Raw genomic sequence first — 12,355 nt, 5'->3', positions numbered from 1 at the left:
ACCCATAGGTTCGATGGATTCTCGCCCTAGGAAGTGTGCGAGTTTTGGCACAACTTGATCCATTGATCATTGATACTCAAAATCCCTCTCATGAGAATATTCTGGATTGTGGTTATGTCCAAGAGACATCGTTAGGGGACGCCTCAACGTTAGAACCAACTCCTGAGAATATAGAGATCTCTACAAATTACACTAGTGTACATGAGGACGTGGGATTATTGAGACCAATGACATCGAACCTTGCTCCATTGAAGAATGCCAACGTAGAGAAAATTGGCCTAAATAGAAATATGTGATCCAGGTTGAATTGGATTCACTAACGAAGAGGAAGGATTTCGGGCCTGAGATGCCAACACCTCCTAACATAAAACCTGTTGGCATTAATAGGTCTTCGTTAGATAGCGTGATGAGAAAAAGAGATGGCAATCTAGCCTTGTGGCACAAGGCTTCTCACAAAACGCCCTGGAATCGACTACGAGAAGACATATTCTCTAATAATGGATGTCATTGCACTCCACTACCTTGTCAGGTTAGTAGTTTTCGAATAATTGAACATGCAGCTTACGAATGTGGTCACTACGTATCTTTATGGGGATCTAGACACGGAATATAATGAAGGTTATTGTGTACTTCATTTACCCAAGTCAAGTGGCTCTAGCCAACGGAGCGTGTTTGCAACGAGGTTGAAACGCTCACTAAAGTGACTACTTGATTGGGAAGGGATATGATGAACTACGCCCACGCATTTCCATGACAAGTTCCGGATTTGCAATTGTCGCGGTTTATGTTGATAAACATAATTGAAACCCATGAGAGTTAAGGGAAATCGCTGAACACCTGAAATCCGAGTTTGAGAGGAAGGACATTGGGAGAACACGGTTTTGTCTAGATTCAGAACTTGTATACCGTGTCAATAGATGCTTAGGCATTTTTATAAAGTCAAAGATGCACTCCCATGGTCGTCCGTAGTCTTGGCCCTAAGAGGGATCCGTTTCGTCCCAGGGATGATGACGAAAACGTGTTAGTGGCAAAAGTGCTTACCTGAGTACAATAGGCGCATTATTGTACTTATTACAATACACGACTGGACACCTCAATTGTTACGAACTTGTTGGCTAGATATAGCCCCGCGCCAACGCAACATCATTGGACTGGTATAAAGACAATCTTTCGTTACTTAAAATATACGATAGATATGGGCTTGTTCTATCCCTGCAGAGAGAAAAGAATGACAGAAGATTGAGAACGGATCTCATTAGCCCTAGGTGCCGTCCAAAACGCAGTGACCGGCAATGCCGCCGCCGCCAAGGGTGGCCGGCGTCATCCTCCTCCCCTCCATCAAAATGATAGTGATGTTTTGATGGGATTTGCTGATACAGGGTATCTCTCTAACTCTCACAAAGGTCGCTCCCAAACGGGTTATGTCTTTACCATAGGAAGCACTGTGATATCTTGGAGGTCTACAAAACAGACCATTGTTGCTACTTCCTCGAATCATGCGGAGATTATTGCTCTACATGAAGCTGTGCGTGAATGCATATGGTTAAGGTCTGTAATTAAACACATCCGAGGAACTTGTAGTTTGAAGTCTACCACAGATGAACCTACATGCATTTATGAGGATAATGCAGCTTGTATTGAGCAAATGAAATTAGGTTTCATCAAGGGAGACAACACCAAGCATATATCGCCTAAGTTCTTTTACAATCAGCAACAACAATCACTTCTAAAGATTAAAGTAAATCAAATCTGATCAGAGGATAATGTAGCGGACTTATTTACTAAGTCGTTACCTAAATCCACATTCGAGAAACATGTGAAGAGCATCGGATTGAGATAGTTATCCGAACTCCCATGATTGTAGTAATCAGGGGGAGATGTCGACATCAGGGGGAGGATGATGTCTACATGTTCGATCTCGAAGAGTGAAGGACGTGTTGTGCTCTTTTTTCCCTTCGACCAGGGTTATTTTTGTTCTACTGGGTTTTTGTTACCTGGCAAGGTTTTTAGTGAGGCAACGATCAAAACGTCATCACCAAGTTTGAACGGCACAAGGGGGAGTGTTGAAGGATGTTGTATTCTAGTGTGCCACTTCAAACTAGAGTTTAGTTTTAGAGTTATAATAGGAGAAGGTTCTAGATTTCCTAATTGTATTCAGATTCTATTACCTTGTATGTACTCTGTAAATCCCTATATAAAGGGCTCCTATTATCAATAATAGAACACACAATTTCTCTCAAATCATATTTTCCTACAACATATTGTTATTTTTTTCCCAGAAGCCAACAAATTCAGTATGCTGATAGTTGATATTCTTTTTCTAATCAGAAGGATACTCCCTACAATAAGTCTTTTGTTTCTCACTTTCCATAACACTCTGTATGATTCAACTTCCCTTACATATTGATAGAGACCTAGGCTAAATCCAGAAAAGTTTCTTGCTCCATCAGATATACTCCACAAGAAAAGAAAGTGAGATCTTTAGCAAATACCCCTCAAGCTTCAATTCAAAATTAACAACAAGTATACCAAAGAGAGTTAAAGAGCATCAAGATTCATCTGTCAGTAGGACATTTGAAAAACAAAACTGGAGCAATAGAAACTGAGAGGAAAATGGGGATTCATCCTTTGTAAATTCTTCAAGAAATACTCAGTACTAGATGATGAATCTTGAAGAAATTCAAAAGTAGGGGATTCTCGGCTGAAAAAGAACAGAAAAGATTCAAACCTTCCAATAAAGGTAGAGTGACCTACTTTTAATCTATTGCTACTAGAGAAGAAGTGGACGATGGTAGAAGAGAGCGAGAAATCAACTTTATTTCGGTGGTTAGTCCAGAGTGTCGTTCTTGTTCCCCTCCCTCTAGCGGGGTACTGAATAGCGAGGCTAGCAAGGATGCAGCTTTTCTTTTAGATCATTAAACATTGTTCAAAACCATTTCAAACATAGGATGACCAGTCCCAAACCTCCACATGTAAGTTATAGGAGCATAAAATGCGACAAATATAATGTGCAATCCTTTACACTTTTCTTAGCTATTTCCTTTAAAAAGTCAGTTTTAACTTTGTTTTCTTTTTAGGTTGTTCGTGAAGTGATTCAAGAGAAATAGGAGCTTAAAGGGAGCAACGAATCCATGGATCATCAAGTACTGATGCAAAGGACCAAGTTGAATCACCCTTTTGCCCAGAAATTACAAGGGAAGTACACGGAAATCGTTGTGCAAAACAGTTGCTGCAAAGCAGAAAACTGCAGTTTCAGAATCAGCTTTCTGGGAACGGTATTGAGGAGCAAGTCTTGCATTCTTCCAGCTACAACTTTGCAGAAAGGGCCAGTGATCCTTGAATACATGATGTTATAATTCAACAGGAGCCAAAGAAATGGTAAAAAGCGTCGACGAGGCAGTGGGAAATCAAAGTCAAAGCAGGCTTCCCAATAAGGAAGAAACTGTCAGCTTTTCATGAAGCTTTTTGGGAGATCTTTTCCGGCGACTTACTTGAAGTTTTTCCAGAATATTGTTGATTATTATAGAATATATGATGTCATAGAACACGTAGGAGTCAAGAACCATCCAGAAAAGTGGCGAGAGAAAGGCGTTCATTGTCCAAGAAGGAAGCTTCAGAGACAGAAATTGAATCCTAGTCAAAACAGGACACTTTGGCCGAGACTCTTCTTTGGACGGATTTCTTGGGAATTTGGAAGGTTATTGCTGCTGCAAATATCAAGGAGAGTCCTAGAATGATTCCTCAAGATTTTGGGAAGATTACTAAGGCTTGAAGGCAATTAAATTGTGCACCAATTAAAAGAATCCTCAAGCAACTAGGGGAGGCTTTCAAAGCAGAATTGGAAAATGAAACTTGGGCTGTGTATTCCACACATATAGAGGCTCTGAATACGTTGAAAGGAATCACCCTACAACGCCATCTTCTGCCCCCAAACCCTAGTTCACAAAGTCTTGAAATTCCCAAGCCCTCCAAGAGCAAAAACCGTGCACACCATCATCCATCTTCCACCAAGCTTAGCCGTGAACCATCTCGAAGGAGTGCTTGCGTCCAAGGTTGCCTAAAAGTGAATTTGTGGCTATCATATTCTCCGTTTTACGGTTTTTATCCTCTTGTAATCTAATACTCATGTTTTTATTTGTTGAATTTAAGACGATGTGTGGCTAGTTACTTTTTGTTAGGGGCGAGGTTTGAGCCCCAATTATGTAGAAAAATTGTTTTGTTTAAATTTAGTTTCTTAATCTTTGGTGTGAATTGGTTGTTTATCTCTGATTGATTGAAAACTTTTGCATGTGTTTGTTTTATGGTGGCCAGCATAGGATTTATGCATGTAATTGGAGCTAGGATTTAGAAAATAATTCACCTAATCGTCTTGTTTTCTAATCCACAAGTATGCAAGGCTTTGGACAAAAGCTGATGTTTTAAACAACTAGAAGAGCATGCTAGGTAGGCGTTCCACACTAGACTGCAACTCTATAACCAATCGTTTCCATGAGATCTTAATGCTTCAAACGTGTTGACACTATATGTGTTGTTGATATGATAGCGTTCTATACCTTGATTGCATGTTTGATAGGCTTAGCTATTGTGCGTTCATGTAGACTAAGTAATTAGGGAAACATTAATAAGGGACATGATCTGCTCCGACTTGTTTCTTGGTTGGTTTCTGTTCACACCTTAGTAATTGAAACTAGGTTAACTTAACATTGTTCGAAAGTAATTGGTGGTGGATTTCCAAGTGTCTAACGTCTTCTCCATATTGTTTTTCAAACTCTAAAATCGTTTTTGCCTTCTTATTTTCCTTTTATTTTCGTAGAAATTAAAAAACCCCAAATCTGTTCAACTTAGGATTGCAACGCACCCTTCTATCCCCATCTTGTCCTGCGATCTTTTCTTTTTCCTCTTTGACGTTTTTCTTTCTCTTAGTTTTGTTATTTGTTTCGTGCTTTAGTTAGTTTAAATTAGTTTGTTTTTATTTTGTGTGATTAATTTGTTACTCTCAATCTCTGGCATCAAACGATCCTTGCTTACTCTATATTGCTAACGACTACATTTTGCAGGGTTAAACATTTTGCAGTGTTAAGTTGAGAGCCTATTTTAGGCGTATCAGTAAGGCAATACCTTCTGATATCTCTTAGTCCAGTGTAACAAAATGGTCCTTGTAGTCTACTAAGTCTTAGTTATCACTTATCAATGACAGATTGAAATATTGGTTTTCCTTGTTATCATAAACTTAAAACTGGTTAATAGTGTTTAATATTTAGAAACTTTTTTTGTATGAACTTCAAACTTCTAGCATGTTCATGAGAAATGATATACAATTCTTCTAGTGGGGTGGCACTATTTGTTTGCTAGTCTCTGACCTCTATTCTTAGATATCATCAGGAAGCCATGAAGGAGAGAATGGAAAGAGTTCCATTGTTGAAGGAAATTGTCGATTAGTACAGCGGACCAGATAGGGTAACTGCAAAGAAACAACAAGAAGAGTTAGAAAGAGTTGCAAAAACTCTTCCTGCAAAAGTACCTGATTCTATAAAGTAGTTCACTGATCGCATAGTGCTTTCTCTCCAGGTTAAAGTTTTTGTCCTTTTGCATTATAAAACCTCGTCATGAAAAACAAGAAACCAATTCTCTTTGGGAGAGGATCCTCTCCTGAGCTCTATTTTTGGCTGAGCCAGCTAATCTTTTGTTTATGTAATGCCATGTGTTAAAAGATGAATCTAACGACACAGATAATTTTGCTCTTTGGTTTTATATTTTGACATATAACTAGAGCTTGCCATGTGGACACAATTAAATCTGACGGTCTAAAATAGCTAATTGACAATATCATATGGACTCTGATTCTTCTTCTTCTCTCTTCTCTCACCTTGAAATTTATCAATTAATCTTCATATTAGAAGTTTAGAACACAAGCACCTAAGTGTTCTTTGTCTGAAATCTTCACCAACTACCCTCTTCTCTCTTTTTGTCTTTTGAACCAAGTTCTTTAGTTTCGGATCTGACCCAGTCCATAGTTTTCAATTTGTAATGCTATGTTTGATAAAAGACTATTGAAGGGGTATATTCATTCAAATTTGGCCAAGGGAAGAGAAGCTTAAAATCATCTGCTCTTTTGGACTGAGCTAACCACAAATCAAAAATTGCTTGAAATGTGTGGTCGATTCGGTCAATCTCAGAGAATTAACTGGTATGATTCATTTTGAGATGCATGTTGTTCTTCCCCAATTGCTGCATTGGATCTCTCGAGTTTTGAACGCAACCCGGATCACGTAATTAGCCTCCCCTGCTCAAATTCCTAGCCGGACTTTTGTTATTGATCTTGCTACTGAGTAAAGGTTTTTGCTTTTTAGCATTTTGGTTGTGAATTTGTTAGGAGTGATGATCACGCTGCTTGGTTTTTGACCGATTGGAAAGGAAGGAGTGTTATGGGTTTGCTCTAATTTATTGCAAAGGAATATTTGTCATGGTAACAGTTTCATAGAAGTTTTATTACCCAAAAATAGTTCTTCACCTGGTATGAGTTTCATTTCAGCGAAGGAAAAGAAGTGGAAGAACATAAGAGAGATAAAGGGAAGATAACAGAAGGGAGAAAGGACAAAAAAAAAAGTGGATGAAGGAAAGAAAAAGGCAAATAAAAATAAGAGATGTAGACCATTAGATCTTGTTATTGCCACGTGCCTTAATCTCCTTCAAAACTTAGGTAGCTCGGGCAAAAACAATACTCAGGAGATGATCCACTCCCAATTTCTTTTAGCTTGTTGCTTGCTTAGGTTTTTATTTATTTATTTATTTTATATTTTAATTATAACCACATTGGCTTGTAAGAATGATTTCCTGATTGAGCCTCATACTTAGGAGATCCTGTTTATGCTGTCTCAAAATTGTCTCACTGAAATGCATAGGCTTAGTTTGGTATCGCTGTGAGAATAATTAGCGATAGAAAAACTCAACTGTAAAAATAATCAACTTATAAAAAACACAGCCAAGTGTTTGGTAAACCCTATGTTAAAAAAAAATTTGATAAGATAAAAACTATGATAAAGTGTTTGGTAAAATCAGTGTAAAAGTTACGTGGTTACACAAAATAACTATAATAGACATGATTCCAATAGAATCACGCTTGCACATGGTAAAAACTTGTTGTACTCTTGTTCACCAAATGTTAAATTTTGCAACCAAGGTTAAATAAAAATTAAGTACTGCATAACTGAGGACTCCAACACCAAGATCTACTTTAACACCAATACCTAGCTACTCCAACAACACCAGGACCTACTCCAACACTAGTACCTACTACGACACCAATACCAAAATCAATCCCTCTGCCGCCACCACCAAAACCACTGCTCCTGTCGCTGCTAACACCAAAACCATTGCTCCTGCCGTTGCTATCACCAATACCACTACTTCTGCCGCCATCTTTGGCTACCTTGACAAATTTACGGACTTTGTCACCACTGATAACAGTGACTTCTTCAACAGCAGTACAAAAATCACTCCCTTCGTGGCTGCCATTACTGCAACTGTCACTGCTCCTGCCACCATGAGTCCGATAAAAATTTCCCAGTCGGCGGAGTCCGCAAGAAGGAAAACCGAGACACCCAACGAATTTCAAGCAGAAAATAAAAAGTGAGTGAATCGAACTTCAAAAAAAAAAAAAAAACAAATTTGGAGGACAAGGTAATCAATCTTTGTTCAGCTTCTGTTGGGAAACAACTCAACTAGATTTCTGCGAATTTTAGACATAGGTTGCGAATTTGAGGCCATATTATGGATAAATTTCCCATGTACATGTGATTGAATATCCTTCCCAATCAAACAAGTATCAAGTCTGGAAAAGAGAAATATCCAAAGAGCAATTAGTTTGCAATGGGTTGTGAGAGAAAATTAATCAAAGAGCAAGGCAAGAACAATAATAGAATTAGGTCGATCAATTAACACTGGGAATTGAGGTGAATGAAAACTAAATCATAGGAAATCAGCCTTGGTCTTAAGGAGTGATAGAGAATGTGTCTTGAGAAACATTCAATCGAAGAGAAAAAAAGGACACGTGATGTAAATTCTCCAGTGTTATGAGGACAATAAAAGTATTTCCAAAAAATTATTAAATCAAGGACAGTTCTTTCCGCATCTCTGTATCGTGGTTTTTAGAAAACAGGTTATGAGTTGCTTATAAATTTCCGCGTTTATTGAACCAATGCGGTGTTATTAAGCTGATCTTTTACTTTTACCAAATGGTTTATAGACTCTAAAAATTTAAAATAAGCTGTTTTTTTTTCTCTAAAAACGCAATGCCAAACTCAGCTTTACTGGACTAGGTTGATCAGTTTGGCATATCAATACCAATAAAGGGTTCTGTAGCTTGGATTTGAGAGTATAGAAGGATATATACCTGACTATTTGACTCAGTTTTTGGGACAAAGTTGCTTCTTGAGGCCCGGAGTCATAAGCAACATAATTAGATGATTTTAACTCCGTAAGGTAGTGCTGACCAAAGAAATCCCACCCCCCGAGTTCCACCTACTGGCAGGTCATTTGACTTGCTTACTTTTTTCATATTGGTGGGGTAAAAATACTTTCTTTCTCGAGAGAGACTTCCGTGGGGCACCCGTACCACGTGGATATAGGGCTGACCAATCAACCCCCAGCAGGGGGGTCTTTTGGGTATTGCATTTTTAAAAAGCAGGGGCAGTTTCAGAATAAGGAAAAAAAATTCTGATGTCTGATTGGCTTGCCCTATATCCACGTGGTAGGGAAGCCCCTACCTAAGAATTTCTCTTCTTTCTCAATAGCATGGCCCCACATATGCATACATTTTAGTTTATGCCCTTGTATGAGATGTGCCGCATTAACACAATTTAGAAGGGTATGACATAATCTCAAAATTGATGCTCTTGTTTCCTATGGTCATTATACTATTCCTGTGAATACATGCTGCACATTTGGGTGCAGTTTACAATTCAATGTATTTGAATCTTTTTTCATATTGAAATTTGTATGGAAGAAAGATAATGCATGATTATTGTTCATGACACACTTTTGATTTGCAGGGCAACCCTGGCTGGGGATTTCTCAAGAAATGCCAGTTCATGGATAAGCTAACGGAAAAGGTTTCCAGGCACTACAAGTGACCGTGGAATGGTAAGTTCCTAATACTTAATGACGAACATGGTCACTGTCGAAGCTCATAATGCAGAAAAGAAGTGGTCAATGATGCTATAAATTTTTCAGTTCAAGTTATTTTGCCTAGAAATTTTGTACCTGTACAATTTTTTAGTCGTTACAAAAGAATAGCTCAGTTCTCTTAGATTGTTCTCAGCTACGATCAAAGAAGAATCGCGGCATTTTTTTGTAATAATTTGCTATCTATGCTGAAAGAAAAATATTTGAGGTAGAATAATATTCTCATTGATACTAGAAGATTATATACAAACTAGGTTCTTGTACAACAAGTAAATCCCTACAAGTTAGGGATACAAGGAATATTACAAATAATCTCCTAATTAAAGATACACATAATTACAATATTAATTACAGAATATTCTTAACACTCCCCCTCAAGTTGGAGAGTGAATATCAAGCACTCCCAACTTGCATAACAAGGCTTTGAACTTGTCTTAGCCCAATGCCTTTGTGAATATATCTGCTAACTGTTGTAAAGAACCAACGTATCTGGTGCTGACTGAACCATTCAATATCTTGTCTCGAATAAAATGACAATCCATTTCAATATGACGTGTTCTCTCATGAAAAACTGGGTTTGCGGCTATGTGTAGAGCTGCTTGATTATCACAATGCAAAATAGCAGGTCTAGAAATAGGCATATGCAAATCAGCAAACAAATATTGTAGCCAAGTGAGTTCACAACATGTACCAGCCATTGCTCTATACTCGGCCTCGGAATGAGACCGTCTTTTGTCTTTTGGTACGCCATGAGATCAAATAATCTCCTAAGAAAACACAATAGCCAGTAGTAGACCGACAAGTAATTGGACAACCCGCCCAATCTGAATCACAAAAAGCCCTCAAATTCAAATTGCTATTGGAACTTAAAAGCAAACCTTGGCCAGGAGAGGATTTCAAATATCTGACAACTCGAAGTGCAGCAGCCATATGAGGTTGACGCGGCTCATGCATGAATCTACTAAGAACATGAACAGAATAGGTAATGTCGGGTCTTGTGATTGTAAGATATATAAGTCGTCCAACCAAACGTCTATATGCAGCCGGATCTTGAAGTAGCTCACCTTTATTTGATAATTTGGCTTCTTCCATGGGAAAATCAATTGGCTTTACACCCAAAAATCCAGTGTCCTTGATAATTTCTAAAGCATACTTGCGTTGAGATATATAAATGCCCTTTTTTTGAACGAGCAATCTCAAGTCCAAGGAAGTATTTAAGTTCACCCAAATCTTTGATGCGAAAGCGGGTGTGAAGAAATTGTTTGAGAGCTTTAATGGAGTCAAGGTTGTTCCCTGTAATGAGGTTGTCATCAACATAAATTAATAATACCGTGAGGGAATTACCAACCTTTTGAACAAAAAGAGAATAGTCAGCCTTTGATTGAGTGAATCGGGCAGCAAGAATTGCTTCTGTAAACTTGGCAAACCATTGACGAGAGGCTTGCTTCAAACCATATAAGGTCTTGTTAAGGCGACACACATAATTCTCCCCCTATCGCCGAAGACCTGGAGGAGGAGACATGTACAGCTCTTCTTGCAAATCACCATTAAGAAAAGCATATATTATTAACATCAAGCTGGTGAAGAGACCAACCTTGAATAGCAGTAATGGCAAGGAGACAGCGGGCAGTAATCATCTTTGCTGTGGGTGAAAAGGTATCATGATAATCAATCCCAGCAGCTTGAGTGAAGCCCTTGGCAACAAGGCGATCTTTATACCTCTCAATAGAACCATCAGCATTATATTTAATTCGATAGACCCATCTGCAAGCAATAGGACGTTTGCCAGGAGGAAGTGGGACGAGTGTCCAAGTGTTGTTGGCAGTGAGAGCGGCAAGTTCATCGTCCATTGCTTGCTGCCATTTAGGATCAGAGGCTGCATTTGCATAAGAAGAGGGCTCCTCAACCCTGCTGATGGAAGCAACATAAGAAAGATGGGACGGTGAGTACCGTTGATAAGAGATGAAATTACAAAGCGGGTAACGCGTACCTGGTGGAGGACTTGGCGGAGGAGATGATAAATGTTGTGGTGGCAGAATCACCTACGAGCAGACATAATCACGGAGACAAGTGTTAGGCGCACGGGAACGTTGGGATCGGCGGAGCGTGGGTTCAGGCGCTTGTGCTAGCACAGGGTTAAGCACGGGTTCAGGTGCGGGTTCAGGTACGGGTTCAGGTGTGGGTTCAGGAGCGGGGTCAAGCACCGGGTCAGGCACAGGTATAGGCGTTTCAGGCACCGGTTCAGTCATTGAATCGGGCGAGTGTGCGACAGAAAACGGTGGAGAGTGAGACGCAGGTACATCAGAGGAAGATGATGGCTGAAATCTGGGACTGGGTTAGGTAACACGGGATCAGAAGAAGAAAAAGGAGAAAGAGTTTGGGGAGGAAAATGAAAGGTATCTTCAAGAAAAAGAACATCCCTATTGGTAAAAATTTTCTTTGTTTCTAGATTGTAGAGCTTATAAACTTTTTGGCCCATTGGATACCCAAGAAAAATGCATTTTTGAGCTCGTGGAGCAAATTTTGAAGCTGGGTGAACAGAAGTAGCAAAAGCAACACATCCAAAAATACGCATTCGAGAATAGTCAGGAGGCTTATGATAAAGAACTTCAAATGGGGTTTTCTTATTCAATAAAAGTGTAGGAAGTCGATTAATTGTATAGGCAGCGGTAAGAACACATTCCCCCCAAAAATCAATTGGCAAGTGAGATTAGAAGCGAAGGGCCCTAGCAGTTTCTAGAAGATGTCTATGTTTGCGTTCAACAACACCATTTTGTTGGGGTGTGTAAACGCAAGAATATTGAAAAATAACCCCTTGTTCAAAAAAAAATCCTGTAAAGAAAGAAATTCTGCCCCGTTATCAGTACGTATTTCTTGAACATGAGTCTGAAATTGAGTTTTGACATAAGCAAAAAAATTTCGAAGCAAATGTCGTGTTTCACTCTTATGGCGCATTAAGAAAACCCATGCCAAAAGACAAATTTCACACTTACTGTTGGAATTGAAATGAAAATGAAGCGACTCATTGGCTATATATTGTAAACGGGCAGGAGAAGGATGCCCCAAACGGCGATGCCAAAGGTCGGAAGAGATGGTAAAGTGAGAAGCAAAAGGGTGTTTGGATGGGGAGATGGAAGCTAGAGCCACAAGATAATAAAGGTCTTCTCGTCGC

The sequence above is a fragment of the Rosa rugosa genome, chromosome 2, assembly GCF_958449725.1.
Source record: "Rosa rugosa chromosome 2, drRosRugo1.1, whole genome shotgun sequence".
In the NCBI taxonomy this organism is placed as follows: Eukaryota; Viridiplantae; Streptophyta; class Magnoliopsida; order Rosales; family Rosaceae; genus Rosa; species Rosa rugosa.
This window is presented reverse-complemented; position numbering follows the sequence as displayed.